This window comes from Protopterus annectens, chromosome 15.part0, assembly GCF_019279795.1.
Source record: "Protopterus annectens isolate FY-2018-M chromosome 15.part0, PAN1.0, whole genome shotgun sequence".
Lineage (NCBI taxonomy): Eukaryota > Metazoa > Chordata > Ceratodontiformes > Protopteridae > Protopterus > Protopterus annectens.
Genome location: NC_056749.1, coordinates 795044145 through 795072111, shown reverse-complemented (window position 1 = coordinate 795072111; position 27967 = coordinate 795044145). Strand labels below are relative to the sequence as shown.

The 27967-nt window shown below is 39.1% G+C and overlaps 1 pseudogene; it reads left to right on the top strand.

Annotated features, from left to right (window-relative positions):
• Nucleotides 1-27967, top strand: part of LOC122789885 — a 134923-nt pseudogene that overhangs the window by 22824 nt on the left and 84132 nt on the right.

Genomic DNA, 27967 nt, shown 5'->3' with positions numbered 1-27967 from the left:
AGAGTCTCATTGCCTTGGCAGTTTACCTCTGATGATTAGGAGTGCAAGTTCTTATTTCTGTGATTCTGAGTTTGGGTCCTTGTTTCTCCATTATCTACTATGTGACCGAGCAACTCCCAGCTAGACTCTGAAACGATGCCTTTGTCCTATTGGGTTTACCTGAAATTTCACACATAGCATTAGGATTATATTTAAAGCTGATTTGTCATTATGAACTATGCTTAGAACAAAATTAAAACAACTGTGGTGTTGCCAGTGTTGATTAGTAATGTGCGCTGCTTGTAACCACTGTTTACTAACTACACATCCGTGTGTGTATTTGTATTACATATTGTCCAGTTTTTATTTTCTTTTATTTTAGATGTAACCAAACCTTTTCTTTCTTAACTATGGTATTCATGAATACTTGTTATATGTTGCTACATCTCAAGTTCCATCTGTAACTCACTTATGTACTTAACTGTCCAGAAGTGTTCTTGAATGCATGCACATATCTTTTAGTGTTTTTAAATGCCATTTTATTTTTCTAAATAGTACAAAAGGTTAATACAGAAACAACAGGAAGTACCTCACATTTGGCAGAAAACATAAGAATGGTATCCATAGAGGAAAAAAAGAAAGAAACCCACAAACTATGGGCAAAAATGTAATTTAGGCTAATGGAAATAAGCAGCAATCCTGGCAGCAGGTGCACTGAAGTTGAGCGATGTAGAAATGTTCTACTATTTAAAGATTAAAAGCAGAAAGTGCGTGAGGTGATATACTGGGTAAAACAAATAGACTAGATGTGTTCCACTGCGCTAAGCCAAATGAACCTCTCAGGAATGTAAATACATTCCAGTGTCAATCAATAGGTGAAACCTAGCAAACAGAGGTAATGCACGATACTGCCATTGTATAGCTGTGTGTACATTGCTTATTAAAAGACTGGCATCTAATTTCTGTGTTGGGGTCACAAATATTCTAACATAAGCATAAGTCCAATATAGAAAAAGTAAAAACTACAAGAAAATGCTAGCCAATCCAGAATTTTCACTGTGTGATTCCTTAAAACTTCCTGCAAAAGAGAATAATGTGATATGCAGCAACATTTGAGGAAATGTACCCAACAACGGTGTAGCAGTTTGCTTATGTCACAAGATGGTGCCTGCATTCAAGTGAAATGTTTTAGGTGGAATTAATTATGCAGAGGACTTTAAATTGGAGTTTGAGTCCAGTAACTGCTGTAACATGGCTGAAAATCTTCATACAGGTTGCTTATTAAAAGGACTTTTATGAAGTATCATTGCCTCAATACCCCCCTCTGTTTTTTGTGCAGGTAATGGAGCTTTTAGAGCTTTGCATTCTGGATATTGAGTGCTTAACATTCACATATGGAGTGCTAGCTGCTTCTGCTTTGTTTTCATATGAGCTGGTTCACAAGGTTTCTGGTTACGAATGGAGTGCCACTGAATTTTGCATCAAGTGGATGATCATAGGTTCATAGGTAAGTACTAGGCTATCTGCCAAGGGCATATGTAAGCCTAGCCAGAATGTGTTGGCTTTTACTGCCCCCTTAGATTAGTTCCCTGTGCCTCTGTCCAGCAGAGCCATTAGTTCCCTGTGCCTCTGTCCAGCAGAGCCACTGTAGTGATCCCCGGGGTAAATTTTCTGTTTCCCATCCACTCGTCAAAGTTTCTCTTGAAGAGTGTTAGTGAGGGGCTCTGCCTAATGAAGACTGGAATCCTGTTCCAAAGCATGGGGAGTCTCCGGGACAGGAATCTATCCCTCCAGCACATCCTATTTATCGTTGTGGTGAGGTCTAAATCCCTAGAGGGTGCGGCTCTCAGGGATTTGTTTTTTTTAGGTGGAGCATGTCCATCAATTCTGGGTTGGACATGGCCTTGAATGTCAGGCAGATATCACCTCTGAGTAAGTGGTATGAAACCGAGTACAGCTGGAGTTTCTTCAGTCGGGCTGCATAGGACATCTGTTTGAGGACAGTAATCCTCTTGGTGAGGTACTTCTGTGGTCTTTCCAGCTGTTGCAGGTGTCTTGTAAGGTACATCCAAAATGGAGCGTTATACTCTATGATGGGTCTGATGCATGATGAGTAGAGGAGCACAATGACCTCTTTTGTTCTAGATGTGAACCCTTTTGTGATTAGGTGGGCCACATAGAAGGATTTTTTAACCACCTTGGCACTATGATTATCAAAGGAGAGATTACTATCTACTTGGGTCCCCAGATCCCTTATTAAATTTTCTGTATTTAGGGGACTACCACGTATGTGGTAGTTTGTGGGTACTTTGTTTTTTCCAAAGGGGATGACTATGGACTTTTTGGCATTTAGCTTGAGGCCATGATTTTGGCACCAGGTACCCATCTCAGTGAGACCCTTCTGGAGGATGTCTGTATCAGCCTGAGAGTCAGTTATGGCCCCCAGTTTGCAGTCATCTGTGAACTTCCTCAGCCATAGTCTTCCTGTGCTTGCTTGTACCTCTGAGAAGTATATACTGAACAGGAGGTGTCCTAGGACTAAGCCCTGGGGGATGCCACTTGTAACTGGTTTATAGTTGGACCTAGAGCCTGCAACTCTCACTGTGTGGGTTCTATCCATGAGCCAATTGGCAACCCATCTCGTGACATAGGGGTTTATGTTCAGGCAGGTGAGCTTGTCTATAATACCAGAATGGGGAATGGTGTCAAAAGTCTTTGCAAGGTCTAGCTAGGCTGTGTGGATGTCCTTTTCCTCATCTAAAGCTTGGTAACTGTCTTAAAGAAGTCCACCAGGTTTAGGAGGCATGATCTGCCCTTAACAAAGCCAAACTGGGTTGGGTCCAATGTTTGGAGGTTCCCAATGTCTCTGTTAATGAGTTCCATGATGATGCACTCCATAGCCTTATAGACCAGGCTAGTCAGGCTTGTAGGGCGATAGTTCCCAGGGTCTGTTGTGGCTCCACCATTGTGGAGCGGGATAACCTTTGCTGTGCGCCACTGTATGGGTAGGTAGCCTGTAGAGAGGCTGAGTTTGAACAGTGTGTTTTGGTGAAGGGTTAGTTCATTTTGGAGTTCATGTAAGACACAGCCTGGGACACCATCTGGTCCCATTGAAGCTGTGTTTTTGGCTTTGGATAGGGCTGTTTTAACCTGTGTGTCAGTGATTGCCGGGCTGTACATTCTTCTTGTATGGTTATGGGCCCTTTACGGGGTGAGAGGGGGGTGAAGTTTGCACTAAACCTGTCTGCTAGAATGTTGGCAATATCAGTCCATTCAGTGTATTTTGTGCCATTCTGCACTAACTCAGAGCAGATCTGAGAGTTTCCACTTAGGTTCTTGACATAGCTGAAGAACTCTTTGTGGTTATCTTTGGAGTCCTTGGCAATTTTTCTTTCAAATCTAGCCTTGGATGATTTTATGAGTGATCATAGTTTCTTGCTGATACTGATCAGGGATGCCTTTCCTTCTTGGGATTTTACTCTTTTCTGTGCCAGTTTCCTCCTTCTATTGTATAGCTTGTCTATGGCAGGGGTAGACCAGACTGGTTTCCTTTTCTTGGAGGGGTGAATCTTGGTTTTGCTTGGGATAGCACAATCCATGCATTCTTGCAGGTGCTCATAGAGTGCCTTTGTAAGGGATTCAGCAGCTTGGGCAGCATTGTCCTTTAGCATGGGGGCTGTGAACCTTTCCACCTCGGTCTTAAGTAATATGAAGTTTGCTTTTGAAAAGTTTTTCATGGTGGTTTCCTTGATTGGGGGTGGGGGCGTAATGCGGATATCCAGAGTGATTTGTCTATGGTCTGATCTAACCAGTGAGGGGATGACCTCCGGTGTAGAGCACCGGTCGTCCATGTTGGTGATGACCAGGTCCAATATGTTATCACCTCTGGTGGGGATGTTGACCAGTTGATCCAGAGCATTTGAGTTTATAAATTCTAGGAAGCATTGGGCAAGGGAGTTAGTACTTGAGTAGCTCTCCCAGTTAATGTTTGGGTAACTGAAATCACCCAATATTAGGGTGTTTGGTAGGACCTTCATATTTTCCAGTATCTGCAGAAATGCGGAATGGGGGTCATGGCGGGTGATCTGTAGCAAGCTACAATTTGAACTGCAGTTTTGCCCATTGTTAGTTGCACATGGATGATATCTGAGGCATTGTACTGTACCACTAACCTGAAGGTGTGGATATCTTTGATGAATATGGATACACCCCTGCCTTTTATGTTTCGGTCAGGGTTCTGTGGCCGAAAAGTATGGTATGAGTTATAACCTGGTAGTGCTGGGGTGTTCACTGGTGCCTTAAACCAGGTTTCTGTTACTGCACAGATATCGATGTTCTCCATACTGAGGAGTGCCTCGAGTTCATTCATTTTGAGGTTTAGACTTCTGGCATTGAGTAGCATTACCCTTAGTTTTTGGTTACTTGTGTCATTTACGGTAGTGGGTTTGTCTTTTGAGCCTTGCCTAAAAAAGGCACTATGGGGGCAGCAAAAGCCTTGGCCAGTATTCAAAAGCCTAAAGGTGACAGGTGCAAGCCATCTCTTGTGAAGCAACGTGGCTTGTCGAGCATGTCATCCCAGGCGGACAGATACTGGATTCCCTTTGAATGACACCAGAAACTTAGCCAATTGTTGAAATTGATCATTTTTCTTTATACTGTGGCATCATTCTTGGTGAGGGCAGGATGCTACTCAGGGTCAGGGTCATACCGGTCTGGGCTATGTGATTAGAGTGCTCTTCCATGTCTCTTTTCATGTAGTCCAGGGAGGTACGTCTCAGGTCATTCACACCAATATGGACAATGACAGAGTTATATTTGTACTTGTTCTGGAGTGACCTGAGTGTTTGTGCTATGTGGCAGATCCTGGTGCCCGACAGGCAGCTAAGTGTAACCTTCTTCTTTTCCAGCCTAGTTAGTGGGACATCAGTGTGCCTGACTATAGTCGCCTTTTACTATTGTGTTGGGTATGTTATTTTGCCTTAAGGGCTGTGATTGTGTGGCACACTGATTATGTGCAGTATGTGTTTCATGGTTTATGTTGGGGTGTGGATGTTGCTTGGGTGTCTGCTTTGAAGGTCTCTGTTGCTTTTGTAGATTTTTATTTAGAGCCTCTGAGTATGTTTTCGTGTATTTGTGTGTGTTATTTGCCGGTGTTTGTTTAGTAGGTCTATGTGAGACTGGTGGTGTCCTGCAAGTATTTTCCTTCTCCTCTTAACTGTCAGTTCCAGTCTGGGGTTGAGAGAGCTTTGCCTCCAGTTTGGCTGTATAAATGCATCTCTCGCATATATTAGTGTTTGGTGGTAGGAGGAGAGGGTTGTCTGTGTACATGAGGCAGTTATAACATTGCCTCAAAATGCCCAGATTCACCAGTTGGACTGGAGAGTGCACCTGAAACGGCCCTTTGGACATGCCTGAATAGGTAAAGTGAGCTGTTTTACTGACTGGCAGGTAGGGATGATTAGAGAGCCTTGTCCTTCTGGACAGTATAGGGGGATCTAGTGCTAGGGTTAATTAATGCTTGCTATAAGTTTTGAGCAAGTTCCAGGCTGTGAAATGAATGGTTTGAGTGCTTAAGATGAAAGTTTGTCTAGTTCCAAGGGAAAAATTGAAGAGCAGACTTCGTGGAGCCAGGAATAGTTTAACCCTAGCTAACCGGCACTGCCCAGTGCACAAAACCACTCAAATGCAGTTTTTATAGCAGTGAAATGAAAAAGATAGAAATTAGCCCACAATGACCAATAAACTACTAACTTCTGGGCTGAAACCACTCCTCCAGGGACAGATAGGCTGCTCAAAGCTCCCTTCTCTCACAGGTGAACAGAGAAACTTCCTTCTATCCAAGTAAGGTATGGGCAACACAGAAACTTGTAACACAGCCCTGAATTCAGCAATAACCTGAAAACTGGGCTATACTAGTTCAGAAAGGCGGGAAACAAGTATATATATTTTTTTGTTTGTTTTTTTTTTTTTTCATAAAATAAAGCAGATACAATAAAAAAAGCTTTAAATGCACGGAAATGGCTATCGCACTTTAGTGCGTAGCCTACAACAGTTAAACAGATCATTTAAACACAAAAATGACTTAGTTCAAGTGCAGGCAGCAAATAAGTACAATATGTAGCAGGAATAAGCTTTTTAAACCACAGAAACGCTAATAAATTGGCATTATAGGCGAAATTAGTTAAAGACAGCAAGAAAATGCAGAAAAATGATACTTATTCACTCCAAATTCTCTCTTTTGTCTCTCTGCTGCTGTAGAAGCCTAGCAGGCACTTGCTGAGCTGAATACAAGTGCAAAAAAATCCGCAAATGCGGTTTTTATAGCAGGGAAATGAAAGAGAGAGAAATTAGCCCAAAATGGCCAATAAACTACTAACTTCTGGGCTACAGCAAACAAGGCACACAAATTTCAGAAATAAACAGTTCAAATAAGCAGGCATAATAAACCTTTAACCAGAAATTCCCAGCTCAGAAGGGCAGAATCTAGCCTCTCCTCCCACAAGAGTGCAGACCACAAACCTTCTTAATGTAAAATAACTGGCCTGAAGCCCAAGTGCTTAAACCAGAACTAATACACCTTTAGAATAATAGACAATGAGCCTTCAATTAGCAATTCCCAACTTAGAAGGATGTAAGCTACCTGTCCTGCCACAACAGTGCAGACCACAAACCTTCTTAATGTAAAACAACTGGTCTGAAGCCCAAGTGCTTAAACCAAAAGGCTTAGAATAACAGTTACAGTTTAATCAGGCTACTACCAAGCAGTAATAACTGCAGCAGAATAATACAACTAAGTACTTTTAAGAAGAAGCACAAGCAAAATAAGGTAATAAAGTGGGAAGAAGCAAAATTACAGTAAAAGCAGATGAATAAAGTGCAATTTTTTTATAACAATAGAAAATGAGCAAACTGATTTAAACAAATTACCCAATTAACCAGTATAAAAAACTGAAAACTCAGCCTTGTTCCAGCAGTCTTCAGTCAGACAAGTTCTAACCGCACACTCCTGCCACTAGGGTGCAGGGGAACCTTTTCCAAAAAAGATGGCCTGGATTAGTGCTCAAGTTATACAAACAAAGCTAGATTCAGCAGGCCTGAATCTAGTCTATGCTACAGCAGACAAGGTGCACCAATATCAGAAAAACAGTTCAAATAAGCAGGCACAGTAAGTCTTTGGCCAGAAATTCCCAGCTCAGAAGGGCAGAATCTAGCCTCTCCTCCCACAAGAGTGCAGACCACAAACCTTTTTAATGTAAAATAACTGGCCTGGAGCCCAAGTACTTAAACCAGAACTAATACACTTTTAGAATATCAGACACTGAGCCTTCAATCAACAATTCCCAACTTAGAAGTATGTAAGCTACCTGTCCTGTTTGCTTTGGCAGTAAAACAAAAAAAGAAAAAAAAAACTGCAGACACTTTCTTTCTTAAAAAAGACTTTTCTCTGACTAACAAATGGTGCCAAAGCAATGGTCTTAAAACGAATACTAAGAAATGCATAACTGTATCCTATGGGAAGTCAACCATCGCAGCTAATTGCCATGTTGACCCTCAGAGTCAACCCAGTTGTCAGGGATCTGGCTACACACATAGACAGTAGCCTTACCTTTGACCACAATTTCACCACAGTGGCGAGAAAATCCTTTTATGTTGCACAACTTATAAGTAAGGGCATGGCATCTAGGTCCAAAGAGGTCATTATCCCACTTCCTTCTACCCTTATTAGGCCAATCACAGAGTTTACTGCTACCTTTGGCATGTACCTAACCAGGGATATGCAACAACTAGAGCAACCTCAGAGGTTCCTTACAAAAACAATGCAAGGCATAACAAACCTGCCTTATGCACAAGACCATAAAGCCCTTTCCCCTGTACTCAGTTTCCTATAGATTGCTGAGGCAAAATCTATGCCTGGTTTACAAGGCATCTACAAAACCCCACAGTTTTGAACATCCTGCATATTTGCAAGTCAAACAGTACCAGAAATACAAGGTCTAAGGACCTGAATTTTGTCTATGACTTAAACAGAACATGCTGGACGGACAGATAAGTGTTTCAGAGACTGTCCTTCCTATGAAACAGGCTTCCCCCTCTTTGTGAAGCTCAGTTAATCTATTACCCAATTTAAGTGCAACCCAGATCAGTGGATGAGAAACATAAAATTAAAGCAGGCCTAGTACCCATGTCCCTTGTGGACAGAGGTGGCTTACAAATGCCTGTCCCTCAATGTCTGATTTGGATACAGGATGTCATTCTTTCAGGAAAACTTGGCTAGGCTTAGAAAGGCCCCCTAAGTCATTAGCCTAATAACAACCTATGAATCCATGATTATGAGTTTAGAAAAGGTTGTTTGGTGTTCTTAGATAACTAAATGAAGGAAATGATGGCCATACTTTTTCTGTTTTAGTAGCAGGAATGCTTAATATTTAAACATGGTTACCAAACATATTACCATAAATAATCCAGGATGGCACAGTAGCTAACATTGTCACTTCACAGCAACAGGTTCTCTGGTTTGATTCTCGGCTGAGATGACTTCTGTGTGGAGTCGGCATGTCCTCCTTGTGTTCACGTGTGTTTTCTCTGGGTGCTCCAGTTTACCCCATGTTACAAAATGACATGTAGCTGGAGCTTTTCTCCCTGGACCTCTGCTGAAAATTGGCTCTTTTCAAGTCGCACTTTCTTTGTTAACAAATGTTAAATAAATAAAAAAATTATCATGGTTTTATTGTTTATGATCTTCAATCAGAATTTGTTTTACCATGTAATTTGGCTTACGTTGTGTACTTTTCAGTAAAGCAGATAGATAACTGCTGTGCCATAGTATTGCAACCGATAGACTGATATCAAGACATTTCATTCAATGTTTACTTCAGTGGGGTCTGTCTCAAATACAGACAGAGAGAGAGAGAGAGAGAGACAGAGAGAATAAAAGATAAAATTAGCTAACATAACAGTCCAGGATCCTTCTTTTTAAACTGTGTACTGCTCTTCTTAATCTTTACTACATAGTTAATTTTCTGTATGCATTCATTAGTTACTGTACAGTTAGCTTTGGAATATGGTGAGGACTGGAACCAAAGAATGATTTATTTGAGAAATGTGCAGTGTATTGAAAGGTTGCATTTTCTCTACGTTTACAGTCAGTTTGAAAGGGTCCCTAAAACTTTTATATTAATTGGGTTGTTAGTTGCTGGACAATCAAACTACATTTAATAACTGTGCACCTGTAAATGTTATTACTGTGGTTTAGCAATATAACTGAAATAGGTCTACATTCTATATGACCTTGATCTGAAGACTAAAACAGCCTTAAAGAGCATGATAAACATAACTCTAAGCTACTGTGTATCAATAACTTATTGATTTTCTTGGGTTACATAACTCTAAGCCACTGCCTCTTGATAACTTTTAGATTTTTTTTTGGTTACTCTTAGGACATGTGGCTAGGAAGGAATTCATTTATAATGAATTATAAGTCTAAAGGTCAGACTCAAGAAGTTGATGTGATGTGTACACCTACGTGTACACATCATTGTACTTTTCCCCAATTCAGCAACCATCTTTTCCTGGTGCTGCATGGTTCCTCTAACATGGAGATGTTTAGCACCATGAAGTGCTGGTCCTGTGGTGATGGTGAATGATAATGAGGCATTTGGGGGGGGGTCATCTGCTAATTAGCTATGTGCTGTCTCCCTGGAACCACCTCTAGGAAGGATAAAAAAACTGCTCAGCTGTGCAGAACAGCATGGCCATCCCGACCATGTCACAGTATTGAACATGACCAAAAGGCAGTGTTCAACTGCCTAACATGAAATTGGTGGTGGTGGGGTGACCAATAGACACCAGGATTACTCATAAAGTGTCATAACGGTACCAACAGTAGCATGATGATTGGGGTGAAGGGATACACTAGACCCAGGGAATACTCTTAATGTGTCCTAAGGATACTGACAGCATAGTGAGGATCGGGAATGGGGGGGGGGGAGACCCCAAGTATTACACTTAAAGTGTCATAACAAGACTGACATCATAACGGGAATCAGGAGTGAGGAGACTAGACATCAGCCAATACTCCTAAAGTGTCCTAAGGGGACTGACATCAGAATGGGGAATAGGAGTGGGGGGGGGGGACTAGACCCAGGGATTAAAACTAAAAATCTCTGACAAAGTAAAAAAATTAAACAAAAAGAACTGAAGAAATAAGCAACACAGGCTCTGAACAAAACGTTAATTAGTGCTTTCATCCACTAAAATATTTTTACGTGAACTTCATCAGAACAAATTGCGTCAAACATAATAGTCCCTTTATATTAAACAAACACCAATCACATTGATTCTCCCTATTTACATCATAACCCCCTCCCTTTTTTTATTCATAAAAACTGATCCAGATTTAAAAACACAAACAACAAACAACTTATTGGACATATCAAAACCATTCAAAATATCAAATTGTACTAATTATATCACATATCCAAATCAATCTAAATACAAATAAGTATCCTTAATGAAATATTAAACAATAAGATACGTAAGATAACCAAGAAATAAATAAATAATGTTGTAATTAGTACAATTTAATATTTTTAATGGTTTTGCTATGTTCAGTTATTTGTTGTTTGTGTTTTTAATTCTGGATCTTTTTTATGAATAAAAAAGGGAAGGGGTGGATGATGTAGATAGGAAGAATTGATGTGACTGGTGTTTGCTTAATATAAAAGGACTGTTATGTCTGAAGTAATTTTAAGTGATGAAGATCACATAAAAAAAAAATTACTGGCCAAAAGCACTAATTAATGTTTTGTTCAGATCCCGTGTTGCTTATTTATTCAGTTCTTTTTGTTTAATTTTTTATACCCAGGGATTGCACTTAAAGTGTTATAACAGGACTGACATCATAACAGGGATCAGGAGTGTGGGAGAGGGGACTACACACCAGGGATTACTCTTAAAATGTTCTAAAGGTACTGGCACCGTAACAGGCATCAGGACTGGGGGGACTGGACATCAGACAATACTCCTAAAGGGTGATAACGGGACTGACATCATAATGGAGATCAGGAGTGGGGGGAGACTAGACCCAGGGATTACTCTTAAAGTGTCATAAAGGGACTGATATCATAATGGGGATCAGGAGTGGGAGGGAGAACTAGACATAAAACAATGCTCTTATAGTATCATAATGGGACTGACATCATAATAGGCATCAGGACTAGGGGGGAGAACAAGATACCATGGATTAATCTTAAAGTGCTGAAATGACACCAACAGCAATACGGGGATCGGGGGTTGGGGAATTAGTGGTTGTATTAGCCACCGGGGATTACTCTTTAAAGTGTTGTAATGGCATTGATATCATAATGGGGATCAGGTGTTGGGTAACTGAGGGTTGTAATCGGCACCAGGGATTACTGTTTAAAGTGTTGTAATGACAGTATTATCATAATGGGAATCGGGGGTTCGGGGGCGCACTACACAAGGAATGAGTAGAGTACTCTACAGGCACCAACAGAAGCACAGGGATCAGAGGGTGGGGGGATACATTATATCACCAAGGCCTAATAGATATGTGCCATAATGACATTCAAATTATTGTGGAAAGTGCCAACTGCTGGAGGGAAGATAGGGCAGAGACATTGACCATGGTCTGTATATGTGTGTGTGTGTGTGTGTGTGTGTGTGTGTGTGTGTGTGTGTGTGTGTGTGTGTGTGTGTGTGTGTGTGCGTGTGCGTGTGCGTGTGTGTGTGTGTGTGTGTGTGTGTGTGTGTGTGTGTGTGTGTGTGTATGCATGTTCATGCTTGTGTGTGAGTGCGAGTGTGAGTGTGTGTGTGTGTGTGTGTGTGTGTGTGTGTGTGTGTGTGTGTGTGTGTGTGTGTGTGTGTGCGTGCTTGTGTGTAGCATGTGTGTGCATGTGCGTCTGAGAGCATGACTAAGGGTGGATGACACTGCCTACCTGACCAGAAGTTCATTACCACAATGTGGAGATGAGCATGTGTTTCAACAGACATGCAAATTAGCTGATAATGAGGTCTTACCTCATCACGACTATTATGTCTCTGAATCGTAAGTGGATAATTTGTGGCAAAAGTGCCTTTAATGACTTCTCAGGCAATTCAGTCAAACTCCTACCTTTAAGCATAAAGTTTGAATTGGAAGCTCTTCCACTTCAGATAAACTTTATGCTTAAAAGTGGGATCAGAGTCTCATTGCCTTTGCAGTTTACCTCTGATGATTAGGAGTGCAAGTTCTTATTTCTGTGATTCTGCTTTTGGGTCCTAGTTTCTCCATTGTCTACTATGTGACTCTGAGCAACTCCCAGCTAAACTCTGAAATCATGCCTTTATAGCTATTGGATTTAACTGAAATTTTACATTAGGATTATACTTAAAGGTGATTTGTCATTATCAGCTATGGTTAGAGCAAGATTAAAACAACTGTGGTATTGCCAGTGTTGATTAATAATGTGCACTGCTTGTAATCACTACTTACTAACTACACATCTGTGTGTTTATATTTGTATTGCATATCGTCCTTTTTATTTTGTTTTATTTTAAATGTAACTAAACCTTTTCTTTCTTAAATTTGGTATTCGTGAATAATTGTTATATGATACTACATCTAAAGTTACAACTGTAACTCACTTATGTACTTAAGTGTCGAGAAGTGCTCTTGAATGCATTCACATATTTTTTTTATATTTTTAAATGCCATTTTATTTTTCAAAATAGTACAAAATGTTAATACAGAAACAACAGCAAGTACATGATATTTGGCAGACAACATAAGAATGGTATTCATAGGAGAAAAAAGAAAGAGACTCTCCATTTACAAAAAAAAGTAATTTAGGTTAATGGAAATAAGTAACAAACTTGGCAGGAGATGCATTGAATAAACAGATAAACAAGCTAAGTAATGTAGAAATGCTGTACTATTTAAAGATTAAACGCAGAAAGTGCATAAGGTGATATATTGAGTAAAACAAATAGATTAAATGTGTTCCACTGTGCTAAGCTAAACTAACCTCTAAGTAATGTAAATATGTTCCACTGTCAATCAATAGGTGAAACCTAGCAAACCGAGGTAACAAACTGTACTGCCATTGTATAGTTCTGGGTACAATGCTTATTAAAAACTGGCATCTAATTTCTATGTGGGAAGTTACAAATATTCTAATATAGGTATAAGTCCAATACAGAAAATGTAGGAAAGACACAGAACTGACGCTAAGAAGGCAGTGACTAATGAAATACAATAATTAAGACTGTGGACATCCAATATGAGCATGGTATTAATTTATACATATGCATGTAAAACCTTAAAAATGTGTCAGGAATTACCTTATAAAATCAAAATGAAAGGGACAGACAGGTACTAGTGAAAGGTCTATGCAAGAGTATTACCTAATGTGGCAGGAAAACATTTTGAACCAAGATCCATGACAACCAATAATATATAAGGGCAGAAAATGTCATTTATCCATCTGGTTATACCATAAATCCTCTCTAAATATAGCTTAAAAATGCTATAGTCAAACCATTTGTTAACCTCTTGAATCCTAAATACATGAACAACACTTTTGTTCCCAAGTACAAATCTGCTTCTTCTATCTGCTGGAGACAGTCATATGTATCAGTTATAATAGAGTAATGACATGCACCCAAGGCAAAAGGCCTTGCTCCCATTCATCCCCTTAAATATTTACCCAAAATACTTCTTCCCATGTATCTTGGCTTTCCATAAAACAATGGTGTCTTGAGATGGCAACCACTACAATTTGTTATAGATCGCTTTAGTCCAGTGGGACATTTAGCGGTGTCAACACCCTGAGAGAATTTAAAAATGACAATATTCCACCGAAACTTCTTTAGTTAATTTTATTTAAAAGTGGCTGAAGTTGAAGAAATTGTCATTATTCTCACCTTTGGAGATGTGGACCTTGCACCAACTCTGAGAAACCCACAAACGACCTGGCTCATTTCTGCTTAAAAATACCTTGAACTCTTGTCATGATGTTGAATCAACTCATGGTCTATCGGTTAGAGTCACACATAAGACTAAAATTCTGGTCAGTAAACCGCACTTCAGTGAATGATCACTATTCTGTATGCTATGCCATTCATTAACATCTCACAAATTCTCCCCTCCGAAGGATCCCTTGTACTATAACAGGCATTATATCTACCCATTATGCACTGTGTCACATCATCCTAACTCCGTTATTAGCCAGATAGGCCTTACAGAGCTCCAAACACAGCGTGGCTGGTTTTTCACTGTTATCAGCATATAAACAAAATGCACAGAATGCCAGTAGAGCTTGGTGCCATTAGCTATTTCAAGACATTGTTTGAGGTCAGCCTTTCTATAGATTCTGTGACATCATGTGCTCAAATCTCTAGAGTTTTATTAAACAGACAAGGGGTGCCATATGATGAGTACTCCAAGAAGAAGGATAATCATTTTGGCCTCCTGAACTTAAAACAGAGAATTTAGATAAAGACTGTCACAGTGTTGAGCTCTGTTCTCAGCATCCTTTGACTGAACAGGGCTCATATTACAAGAATATTTCTCTGGTCTGCACACCTCACAACTGTACAGATTCTCACAGAATGCCCAGATTTTTTACTTCTATTTTTGGTCTGTTCCTTATAAAATGTGTGATTTTTTGGTGAATCTTTGAGGATTGAAGTCACTAAATAATAACAATCATTTGAGTTTCAGACTTCATATCCTCCAGAAAATGCATGCTAACACAAAACCTTTTATTCTAGCAACTTTCTAAGTTTAAGATGAAAAGGAAGGAACCCAGTCTAAGATCCACTCCAAAATAAATTTGAGTGCTTTCGTTTCTAATAGAAACTTCTTCAGAATAACAGTTAAAACTCAGCACACTTCATTAAATACTTTCCATTGTTAATTAACCACATTAAAAAAACTCACCTTCTTAAAACCACATAAACAGTATAAAAGCCATTCCTTTTAACTGAATGAACAGACATAAGACGTACATCAAATAAACACATACTAAATGATGAAAATACTTTCATAATAGTTTCCACACCATATTAAAACATTCTTATTACATATAAAGAAAGGATTGTCCTATGTTCCAGCTAGAGATGCAGTACTAGATGAAGTGCTGATAAATCTCAAATGATATACTAGGAGACTGAACTTGGATTTTTATTTTAAAGGAAAAAATACTGCACAAATATCTAATAGTAATGTTTGTCATAAGTGAAGTGTTTTCAATCCCACAATGCATCCTGTAGTACAAATATTTGAAAAAAATGTGTGAGAATGATATTAGAACTAAGATATGACAAACAGGTAACAGAATGAAGAATGTGACCAATATGACTAGAGAAGAAACTGGTTTACTATATGATATTTGTAACAATAGTGACCTTAGAATTATGAAACCAAATAAAGGTGGTGGCCTTGTGGTCATGAATTCTAATGATTATAAGAACAAAATGTTCACTTTATTGTATACAGATACTTATTGAGAGGTAAGCTTGAATGAGAAGAATCTAACCTACAGAAAGGTGGACATATTATTAGAAGAACTAATGTTGAATGACCAGATTAATATCACAGAATATAATTAAGTGTAAAACATCCAAGAATTCCAACTATATAGTTTTTATTTTATTTTATTTTACATTTGTTGACCGGGATAGTCCGACTGGATGCATGTCCATTTTCAGCGGAGGCCCGGGGAGAAAAGCTCCAAGGTAAGCAGATACAACATTACATATTACAAACAGAATATTTACAGTGATTACATAAGTAAGTAAGTTAAACAAGTTCCACAGGTTAGAGTTAATCCCGAGTGTAAGTCAGGATTAAATTACACAGTAAATTGATTAACAGATTTTACACATTCTAGAGGAGCGTTAGCCAGGCTTGAAACATTGATGTAGCTAGTTAAGTGCCAAATGTTGTTTGAGTCTAGTTTTAAATTGACTTAGGGTGGAAAGTAAAGTAATATCAGCTGGAAGCGAGTTCCAGGATCTACCTACAGAGTTTGCAAAAAGAGAGTCACTGGCTGTGTTATTAATTTTGCTAGTCTGAATTAGTAATTTGTTAGAGGATCAAACTGTTCTAGGGTTGTTATAGGGGGTGATAATATTTTTAAGTGCAGGAGTAATGTCTGGATTATACAGAATTTTAAAGGCCATAATCAGTTGGTTATACTGGATTAGGCTGGGTAGTTCAAGCCACCAAAGCTGGTTTAGATTGATGCAATGATGTGTCCTAAATGGCAGACAAGTGGCAAACCTGGTAATGTGGTTGTAGCAGATTGAGAGTTTGTTAAGGTCAGTATTGTTTAAATTAGAGAGTAGAGGGGATGCATACAGAAGAGTTGAAAGAAGGTGAGATCGAGCTATCAATTTTAGCTGGAGAGATTAGGAAGGCTTTTATTCTGTAAAGTGACCCTTTTTTTTATTGATGGTTTTGATAGATTGGTTAACATGTAGGTCAAATTTTAGTTTATTATCTGTAATGACACCTAATAGTTTTGTAGAGGGGTCAGGGGAGATTATTGTGCCATCATTTGCATTTACTGTAAAGGTGAAAGCAGTAGACCTATGTATTGGTGAACATAACAGCATTTTAGTTTTTTTGGGATTTAGGATCAGACAACGTTCAGAAAGCCAGTTTTCTATTGTATTATAGGTGGTCTGGGTAGCTGACCATAACTCTGTTGGAGATGTGGCCGAGCAAATCAGGGTAGAGTCATCAGCATATTGGATACAGCTGAATTTTGGGATGACAGTATAAAGGTTGATGGAGAACAGCAGGGGCCCTAGTATACAGCCTTGTGGTACTCCAAGGGTGTTAGGTAGTAGGTTAGAAAGTTTGTTTTGCCAAAGGACAGCCTGCTGTCTACCATTCAGGTGGGATTGAAACCACTGAAGGGCTTTAGTATCTAGACAGAATGTTTGCAAGGTGTGGATTAAAAGTTGGTGATCAACCATATCGAATGCCTTGGAAAGATCCAAGAAGAGGGCTGAGGATATGGAATTATTGTTGCGATTATGGTTTATGGTGTGGTAAAGGCTAGGAGGGCTGACATAGTGCTGTGGTGAGGTTGGAAGTCATGCTGGGTGTCTGCTATAAGGTGATTCTGAATTAGGTGGTGCATGAGTTGTCTATGAATACATTTTTCCATAATCTTTGCAAGTGGAGAGAGTATAGCTATTGGCCTGTAATTGGCAAATTCAGTAGAGCTGCCTCCTTTGTGAAGTGGGATTACATAGGATATTTTCCAGATGGTGGGAATTTTAGCTTCTACTATGGTTTGATTGATTAGTATTGAGACGGGGTAAGCAATAGCATCAGCTGATTTTTGTAGGTACTCGGCAGGGAGGTGATCAGCAGAAAGTGTAGTGGGTTTTCATTTTTTGATCAAGGTATGGATAAGCGAAGCGGAAACTGGTTGGAAGCTGAATGTGAATAGATTTCTAGGGTTGAACTTTCAGGGCCAGGGGAGCTAGGAGGTAGTTGGATAGCTAGAGCTTCAATTGTCTCAGTAAAGAATTGGTTAAAACTGTCAAAAATATCCTCAGGGGGTTTATCAATAGTAGCAGCAGGGATTAGGGTCGAAGTTTGTCCAGAATGTAGTAGATTATTTAAACCTGCCCAAAACTTCTGAGGGTTATTTTGATTTACTGTCTGTAAATTACAGTAGTATTGTTTTTTTGTCTTGTAAAATGGATTTTTAGTTTCCTTCCTGAATTGCCTGTATTTAATGTGATCTTGGGGGTCTTTAGTAGAATGCTATAAAGCCCATGCTTTGTTTCTAAGGATAATTTTGAGTTTAGACTCTTTAGAAAACTATGGCACAGTTTTTGTCTTTGTTCTGTTTGAACAAACATGTGCATGCATATTAAGGATCTCAAGGAATTTGTTGTTAAAGTATACAACTGTTTCCTCTAAGGGGAGGTGTTTTAGAATAGACCAATTACATGAGTTTAGTTCTTGTTGGAATTTTGCAGGGTCAAAGTTTTTTTTATTTCTAACCTTTCTGAGTAAGGGTTGTTGGGGGTTAATGGCTTTGTGCTTAATTATATATGGGATCTACTTCACCCTGTCGAAGGCCGACAATATTGAAGCTGATATTGTCGGCACCAAAATGTCGAAAGTGAAAGTCATCATGCGTGTGAATGGAAATCTCTGTAAGGGGAGATTTCCATTTACTGCAATGTAGTGTGATCTCGTAGTTGGTATATTTAAGTAGCGGGGGGTGTGGGAGGTGCAGGGGGACTTGCCTCCCCTGCATAGAGCAATTTGTGTTGTGTTTGGGTGGGTTTTTTTTTTTTTTGTGTGTGTTCAATGTTCAGGGGTTTCGACATTTTTGTGTCGATTATTACGCTGTCGACAGTTTGAGTTTTCGACAACATAATATAAACGCTTACATATGTGAGAAGGTGGTCACTTAGGTCATAAGGAAGGGGTACCAGAGGTGTACAGTTGGGGGTGACTATTTATGAGTACCCAGTCAAGTATGCTTTCTTTTTGGTTGGTGGATATGATTTGTGTAAATGCATGCAGGTTAATATAGGTAGTTGGGGATTCTGAGGAACAGATGCCCCAGTCTATGTTAAAATCTCCAAGTAGTAGGGTTTCTGGGGGGTAGTGACATGATAGCCAGTGCAGGGTGTCTTCAACTGTAGATATATTGTTACCTGGGGAATGTACATACAAATGATATTAATGCATTTATTTTTATTAAGTTGCAATTTGGTGGCAAGAATCTTTGAGTTATTAACCTGAGGCAGTTGTATTACATCTATGGTGACATTCAATTCAGATTTATAGAGTACAGCTACCCCATCCTTCTTCCTGGAAATATGATCTAGCCTGTGTATGTTGTACCCAGGGGGTGACACTTCATTGTCTGTAGTGTTTGGTTTTAATCAGGTTTCAGATAAACAGAGAATCTCAGGGGAGTGGACAGCCAGGAGTGCATGCAGTTCATGTACCTTGTTATTAATGCTTCTAATATTGAGATAACAGGCTAGGAGAGAGAGTTAGATGGCCTATTAATTGCAGGTTTGTAGCTTAGATTGCAAGTAGAGGGAGTATGTATATCTGAAGTGGGTGGGCCAGGTTTGGGGTGAATATCACCACCAAGTATTAGGTAAGGTCTATACTTAGTGATTCAGGAATTTGTTTATTAGTTTGTGGTAGTGTTTGGATCTAGAGCTAATGTGCCTGGGGTTGAGGTGTTGATAGAGTGAACAAGATGTTGGACAGGACTCGGTACTATGAGTATGGTTGAAGGTGGGAAGATTTACAGCTGGGATGATAGTATGGCCTTTTGGGACATGAAATCCCATCAGAAACTGGTTTTCATACAAGGTAAGGAGGTATGGGGTGAGCAAGAGGGGTAGTAAAGAGGAGTATATCATTATTTGTAATACAGCTAGTGAGTTAAGGAACTATTTTACCTGGTAATGCGACACCAGAAGATAGACTGGTGAGGTAAAAGTACTGGAAGAAGGGTGGGAGAATGCCAGATGAAAGTTAATAGGTGCTATTAAAATGTATGTAGAAGAATGGGGTGGGAGGAATTATCTCAGATAAAAGCTGATAGGATCTAGTAAGTGAGGGAGTGACTATTGTACTATAAATTTAGAGGTACTGGGGTGTGTGGGAATTGGGGGCAGGTAAACGAGCAGAGCAGGGCTATTGCAGTTTACAAGGTTTCCCAAGGCTTCCTAGAGCTGTAAGGTAAGTATTTTAGCTCCTAAGATACACAAGGATCTTAGTGATCCTCCATTGAGACCAATAGTTGATGACACAGCATCCAAGAATTTTCTGATACCTAAGTTTATAGATTTACAGCTGAAAAATGTTTTGAGGAACCATTCATGGATACTTAAGGGTTCATGGGATTTTTGGGGGGAAATTTCCAATTAAATGTATTTAAAAGACCTAATCTTTATGACTATAGACATCAGAGATGTATTCTCTGTAATACCACATGAACTAGGTATTGAATGGTTCTATACATATCTTTGTCAACATACACATATAGAACATGACCATATACTTACCATTAGAACTTTAATGAAATTAGTGTTGGATAGTAATATTATTACATTTGAACAACAAATATTCAAACAATGCAGGGAGGTGGCTATGGGGGCAGCTTGTGCCTCCATATTCGCCAACATTGTACTTGCATATTGGGAAATTGAATACATTATATATGGTCCATATTCTGGTTATTGGTCATATTACGGTCGTTACCTGGATGATATTATTATTTTTTGGAAAGGGAACAGGGAAGAATTAGAGAGGTTTTTTTTCTATACATGATTGAGAGCACTTACTTTTTGGTATTTACTATCACAAACAATGAGGAGGCAGTTAATTATTTGGATATTACTGTAAGTAAAGATAGAGGCAATGGTCAGTTTAAATCAACGATATTTAGAAAACCTATGTATTCGAATACGCTTCTACATTTTAATAGTTGGCACCCCCTTCACCAGAAGAAGTCTGGTCAAGGGGCAGGGGGTGCGGCTAGCCAGAATGATTTCAGACTCAGACACGTTTTTGAAGAAAATTGGGATTTTTGAAAGACATGTTATTTAAGAGAAGGTATCCAAAAATATTTGATTCTGAAATATTAAAGGAGGTTATTAATAAAAGAAATAGTGGTTATTTTGTTCCCCTTCAGGATGGGTGATATTGTGGCAACCAGCAACAACTAGACTGGGGTGTTGACATTTAATAAAGCTGCAGTATTTACGTATAACAAGCAGTTTTGTGACATCAGGGAAATTATCAATAATAATTGGAGTGTTTAGATGAGGAATTTCTTAACCTTGTAGGTGCATCTCCAAGAATTGTGTATAAAAAGGATGTTAGTTTTAAAACTATGTTAGAGAGGGTTAGACCCACAGGACGACAAGGTGAGATGAAAAAATTTGGATATTGTCTGCAATGTAAATACATAATAGAAACGATCCAAGTGGGTATTCCCAACTATGATAAACATGCACTACATACAAAATATAATTGTAGCAGTAAAGCTGTGGTATACTTAGCTTTATGCACATGCTGTGCAAGTTTCTATATAGGGAAAACTATTACTACTTTGAGAAGTCAGATATACCAGCATTATTATGACATTTCAAAAAAAGGGACTAAGAATGCCCTGGCAGCACATATTGCATTACATGATGGACATATTTTTAGATTTGTAGTTATTGATCAGGTATCTTTAGGAGAAAGAGGGGGAGCACTTAATTATTATTTAGAACTAAAAGAATTGAGATGGCAATTTCGAGCTAATGCTGCGAATTATCCAGGGCTCAATAGTGCAATCTCCATCAGCTCTATAAGATTAAAAGCAGAATTTTGTATGCAATTAGAATGTTTTAATATGGTGTGGAAACTATTATGAAAGCATTTTCATAATTTACTATGTGTTTATTTGATGTACATCTTATGTCTGTTCATTCAGTTAAAAGGAATGGCTTTTATACTGTTTGTGTGGCTTTAAGAAGGTGAGATTTTTTTAATGTGGTTAATTGTTCTTATATTTGGTCCTTTGCCCCCCCCCCCCCCAGTATTTTTGGCTATGTCCAGATTTCTTGTGCTAAGTGGTTGAGAGGTATGCAACACACATTTCAGTCCACATGTATACACTGTCCTACCCTCTTAAAGTTTGAAATACAAATTTTAGGTTTGATCTTTAGATGTGTGTCATTCAATGGGAAAATCAGCAATTTCAATATTCAAGTGCAGTCCTAACAGGGAACAAAACCAGCAGACTATGCATACCAAAAGCTATACAACTAATTTTAAATGTGCCCTTCACAAAATGAACCTATCCACAAACACAATGAAGTAATCAGACCCTGATGAGGGACCATTGATACCCATGTCCTAATGAGGGATATGAATGTATTTCACCAAGCTTGTCAGTGCTACTGTAACTACAATCAGCTGTACCAGTGGTATACAGGATAAAGCCCTGACTATGACCTAGGAAAACTGGGTTTAATTAGCAGTTTGGGTGTCTGACACCATGGATTGGAGGATGGGTGCTCCCATCTTGAATAGAGTTAGTGGGTCCCAACCACCTCAGGCTACTGCTCTCAACATTACCACTGCCATACGGCAGGGACAGAGTTGAACAGGTGGGGACCAGTGCAGGGGACACCATGTTATAACAACTCAAGATATTTATAATAGCCCTTGTAAGTCACACAAAACAGCAGAAACAAGCTGATATAGGAGCACAGATGGTCCCCACCGTGATGAAGGTGCCCACATCACCACCCAAAAGGAGGGTTTAGGGCCTTAACTACAAAATAATTGTTATCGTCGGGGTGCAGGTAAGAGCAAGAAACCATACTGCTCAACCTCCTAGTGCAAGAGATCTGAACAAAGCCAACAAGTATGGGGGACACAAAGGCTCCAAATCAAGGGCAAATTTAAATATTGCTTTTACATACTTAGGAAGTTGATAGAATAACAGGTTTTGCTTTAGCATGCATTTTCTGAAGGATATAAAGTCTAAAACTTAAATGTCTGTCATTACTTAGTGACTTAAACTATCAGTGATTTGCCAGATAACCACAAATGTTATGAACACACAAAAAATATCAGTCAAAAATATGGACATTCTGCAAAAATCTGGACATTTGAGATATGCACCAAACTCTTCATTGTTTCATTAGATAACAACTCTCATAGATGGCTTTTATCTTACAAAATATAATGAAGGTATTTCCTCACTTCTAGATCACAAACTGGTCTCTAGTTCAACAGGGTGTGGTTTGAACATCAGTAGGCAGAGAGGAGGAAAGCACCTAAAACAGTAAAATAAATGGAGGGCCAGCCATCAGCATTCTCTAATACATATGTGGCCCATTCATTGGTACTAATGTTACTCATGTGAGATGTATACAGGAATTGATATGTTTGATAAAAAGATCTTGTGATGTCATGACCAACCAGGACTTCAACAAGACATTTCAAATGATGAAGGCAAAAGCCTTTTAAATGTTTAGGGCAATGGCCAGAGCCAATGTACTTCTATGTGACTTCATTTTCTGGAGAAGCAAGTACAGCAGTATGATGTCTGGGCCCCGTTGCATTCCTTCAACAAAGCATTATGATGTCTGGGCCCCGTTGCATTCCTTCAACAAAGCATTATGATGTCTGGGCTCCGTTGCATTCCTTCAACAAAGCATTATGATGTCTGGGCTCCGTTGCATTCCTTCAACAAAGCGTTATGATGTCTGGGCCCCGTTGCATTCCTTCAACAAAGCATTATGATGTCTGGGCCCCGTTGCATTCCTTCAACAAAGCATTATGATGTCTGGGCTCCGTTGCATTCCTTCAACAAAGCATTATGATGTCTGGGCTCCGTTGCATTCCTTCAACATAGCATTATGATGTCTGCGCTCCGTTGCATTCCTTCAACATAGCATTATGATGTCTGGGCCCCGTTGCATTCCTTCAACATAGCAGTATGATGTCTGGGCTCCGTTGCATTCCTTCAACAAAGCATTATGATGTCTGGGCTCCGTTGCATTCCTTCAACAAAGCATTATGATGTCTGGGCCCCGTTGCATTCCTTCAACAAAGCATTATGATGTCTGGGCTCCGTTGCATTCCTTCAACAAAGCATTATGATGTCTGGGCTCCGTTGCATTCCTTCAACATAGCATTATGATGTCTGGGCCCCGTTGCATTCCTTCAACAAAGCATTATGATGTCTGGGCTCCGTTGCATTCCTTCAACAAAGCATTATGATGTCTGGGCTCCGTTGCATTCCTTCAACAAAGCATTATGATGTCTGGGCTCCGTTGCATTCCTTCAACATAGCATTATGATGTCTGGGCTCCGTTGCATTCCTTCAACAAAGCATTATGATGTCTGGGCTCCGTTGCATTCCTTCAACATAGCATTATGATGTCTGGGCTCCATTGCATTCCTTCAACAAAGCATTATGATGTCTGGGCTCCGTTGCATTCCTTCAACATAGCATTATGATGTCTGGGCTCCGTTGCATTCCTTCAACAAAGCATTATGATGTCTGGGCTCTGTTGCATTCCTTCAACATAGCATTATGATGTCTGGGCTCCGTTGCATTCCTTCAACATAGCATTATGATGTCTGGGCTCCGTTGCATTCCTTCAACATAGCATTATGATGTCTGGGCTCCGTTGCATTCCTTCAACATAGCATTATGATGTCTGGGCTCCGTTGCATTCCTTCAACATAGCATTATGATGTCTGGGCTCCGTTGCATTCCTTCAACAAAGCATTATGATGTCTGGGCTCCGTTGCATTCCTTCAACAAAGCATTATGATGTCTGGGCTCCGTTGCATTCCTTCAACAAAGCATTATGATGTCTGGGCTCCATTGCATTCCTTCAACAAAGCATTATGATGTCTGGGCTCCGTTGCATTCCTTCAACAAAGCATTATGATGTCTGGGCTCCGTTGCATTCCTTCAACAAAGCATTATGATGTCTGGGCTCCGTTGCATTCCTTCAACAAAGCATTATGATGTCTGGGCTCCGTTGCATTCCTTCAACAAAGCATTATGATGTCTGGGCTCCGTTGCATTCCTTCAACAAAGCATTATGATGTCTGGGCTCCGTTGCATTCCTTCAACAAAGCATTATGATGTCTGGGCTCCGTTGCATTCCTTCAACAAAGCATTATGATGTCTGGGCTCCGTTGCATTCCTTCAACAAAGCATTATGATGTCTGGGCTCCGTTGCATTCCTTCAACAAAGCATTATGATGTCTGGGCTCCGTTGCATTCCTTCAACAAAGCATAATGATGTCTGGGCCCTGTTGCATTCCTTCAACAAAGCATTATGATGTCTGGGCCCCGTTGCATTCCTTCAACAAAGCATTATGATGTCTGGGCCCCGTTGCATTCCTTCAACAAAGCATTATGATGTCTGGGCCCCGTTGCATTCCTTCAACAAAGTCCTGCTAAAATGATGATATAAGAATAGGAATATACTTCTCAAGGCTTTTTGCCAAGTTTCAGGTATAGGTTTCAACTTCTCCCCAAAAATAAGATGACCAGCCTAATGATTAAGAGGCTGAGGAGACACATGATCTTTTCCAGTCTTGGGGGACATATACATATTCACAAGTCTGGACAATGGCAGAAAAGAACTTTGGATTTCAATGGCATGAAACAATTGTAATAGTCTTGTTACAAGTACATTTTTACATTTTGAAAAAAAAAACAGGACTAAGCCAGTTACTCTCTCCATACAGAACTAATCATCCTCTCCGATCTACTGAGAAATCCTTCCTCTGCATCTTTAAAGCTAACAACTCAGGGAAAGCTCTTTTTTCTCATGTCATAGCTAGATCCCAGAATAACCCTCCCTTCTCTGACCTCTGCCCCTACTAACACACATTTCAAAAGTGCTCTCAATTCACTTCTTATGAATACGTGGCTATGTCCATGCATCACATGAATTTCACAGTCTCAGCACTCTTTACACCTTCCTTCCTGCTATCTCTACTGTATATATGCTACAGTTAGGTATCTTACAATCAACTTGAAATTGCATAATATGTCATCTCTAATCGTATGATTTTTTATTCTTTTATCCTATTTCACTAATCCAATGTTAAAGCTTTGATGTATGAGACCCTATCTTTGTAAATTTACTCACTTACTGCTGATGTATTGTTTATTCTTTAGACTGGATTGTATGAGACTTTTTACGTCTGTATTTACCTCAGTTATCACTGTTATATGATTGTTGTACGTTTACTGGCATATTGTTGCGTGTTTAGAACTTTAATGCTGTTGAGGACCTGGAAACCTAGCAAGTATGAAGATGGGTTTGTAGTATTTATAGACATTGATTATTCTGCTGCTACTTTGCAGAAGAGTGCAAGGTTTTTCCCAGTTATTAAACTCCACTGGCAGCAAAAGGGGTTGACTCAAGCTTTTATACCTTGAATATCTAAAAATTCTACTGCCAAGATGCTCCATGAGTTTTCTTTCTCTGCAAGAAGCTACTTTATTTTTATTAAAAAAGAGCCAACAAACTTTCTACAACTGATCAGATCCCCCATGTACAGCAGACACCCATATCTCTCTCAATCTCTTATTGCAAGAAATCTAGACAAAGCCACAAATAATAGTGGAATAAAGGACCAAAAGTAGGGACATATTTTAAATATTGCTCTTATAAACTTAGAAAGTTAATAGAATAACAGATTTTGCATTTGCATGCATTTTCTGAAGAATATGAAGTCTGAAACTCAGTTTGTCATTATTTAGTGACTTCACTCCTTAGTGATTTGTTAAAAATTGAGACAATGGTGAATGGGAGGAAACAGCAAGAGGCAATTGAACAAAGGATATTTCCCTATATTGGATAAGCTTATAGAGACAAGCTAAATCTGTGCAATATCCCCACAACAGGGGTATCTTTCACAGTAAGTAGGACTGTACATTATTTTCCATTAAAGGCTAAAATGTTCATAGCCTTGTCCCTTTCTGATACGGCAATAAGTTGAATATATTTAAGGATGGTTTGTTTTAAGGAGAGTATCTGATGAAGTCGGTTTGCTTAGACGAAAACGCAATTTTGGTACAAAGCGTTTATGCTTTTTTTAGCGGTTTTTGTAGTGCTTTCAATAAAATATTGGTTCTGACATCCGTGGCTCCAGCAGTTTTTGGCAAATTCTTACTTTCGTGGTTTTCAAGCCAAACAATCCCATTTCTAGTTTTGAATATATTTATGTTATTTTCTAAACCATCCCACGTACTTTCTGATCAACAAAACCATGCTTGCACATGTATTTCCTGGGAAGTAGCTGTAGTAACAGCATACATTTTGACACCCTGCTGCTGCAAAATAATTTTTCTTCCAGTATCTGTAATTTGGTTTCATGGATTGCTATAGCCACTATAATTTGGTAATTATCTTAAAAAGTAGCTAGTAACATTAACATAAGTGTTCTAGAGTGGGATGAATAACTTTTAAATTCTCCTGTGAGTCAGAAACAGTGGCCACCATATTGGATTTTCTTCACAGTACAAACAAGATGCTTTTAGTCAAATAATTCAATTAAACAGCAACAAAAAATCTCAACAAATAATTTCCAAGATATTTTGCTACTTCAATCAATAATTCAAACATTACTTGGAGATCTTATATCACTAAAATAGAAGTTACAGTGAGAAGGGATGTACTAAAAAGGCATTGTGATGTGCATATGCCTTCACACATGACCCTCAGAATATTTGTATTGATTTATTTATGTGTTTATGGCTTCACACATGACCCTCAGAATATTTGTATTGATTTATTGTTGTGCGCATGCCTTCACACATGACCCTCAGACTATCCATACTGATTTGCCTCTTTTCTCCCGGTGTTGGCTTAAAAGGGTTTTGCACTAATCCACCTAACCAGTTCCCAAATATAAACAAACAAATAAATAAATAAATGTCAACTTCTTGGTGAAGGAGACGGATTTTCCCAAATGTCATTGATGATGTGGCGTTATTGATTTAAGATTTGCAAGACAACTATATTTAGTAACATGCTTGTGTTTCACAGTTGAATTAATATGTTTATACTGGCAAATGTTACTAATTTAACTAGGAGAATGTTGAAGCACATTTTGGGTGATTCTCAAACTGCTTGTAAAGTCAAATGTCAAGTAAATTTTTCATCCATAGTTTGTAGCTCACCGGATGTGAATGCAGCAAAAATGCAACTACCTCACATGCTGGGTTGCATTGCTGATTGCTTAAAATGTAAAGAGTGGTGAATAATTCATGCAGATATCCATCATTCCATCAATCTTCTAAACCTGTATTATGCTGCTCACATTTTTAGGTCATGACACAACCTATCGTAGTAAAGTGTATGCAGCTTTGTGTCATGACACAACCTATCCTAGCAAAGCATATGCAGATTTGTGTCATGACACAACCTATCCTAGTTAAGC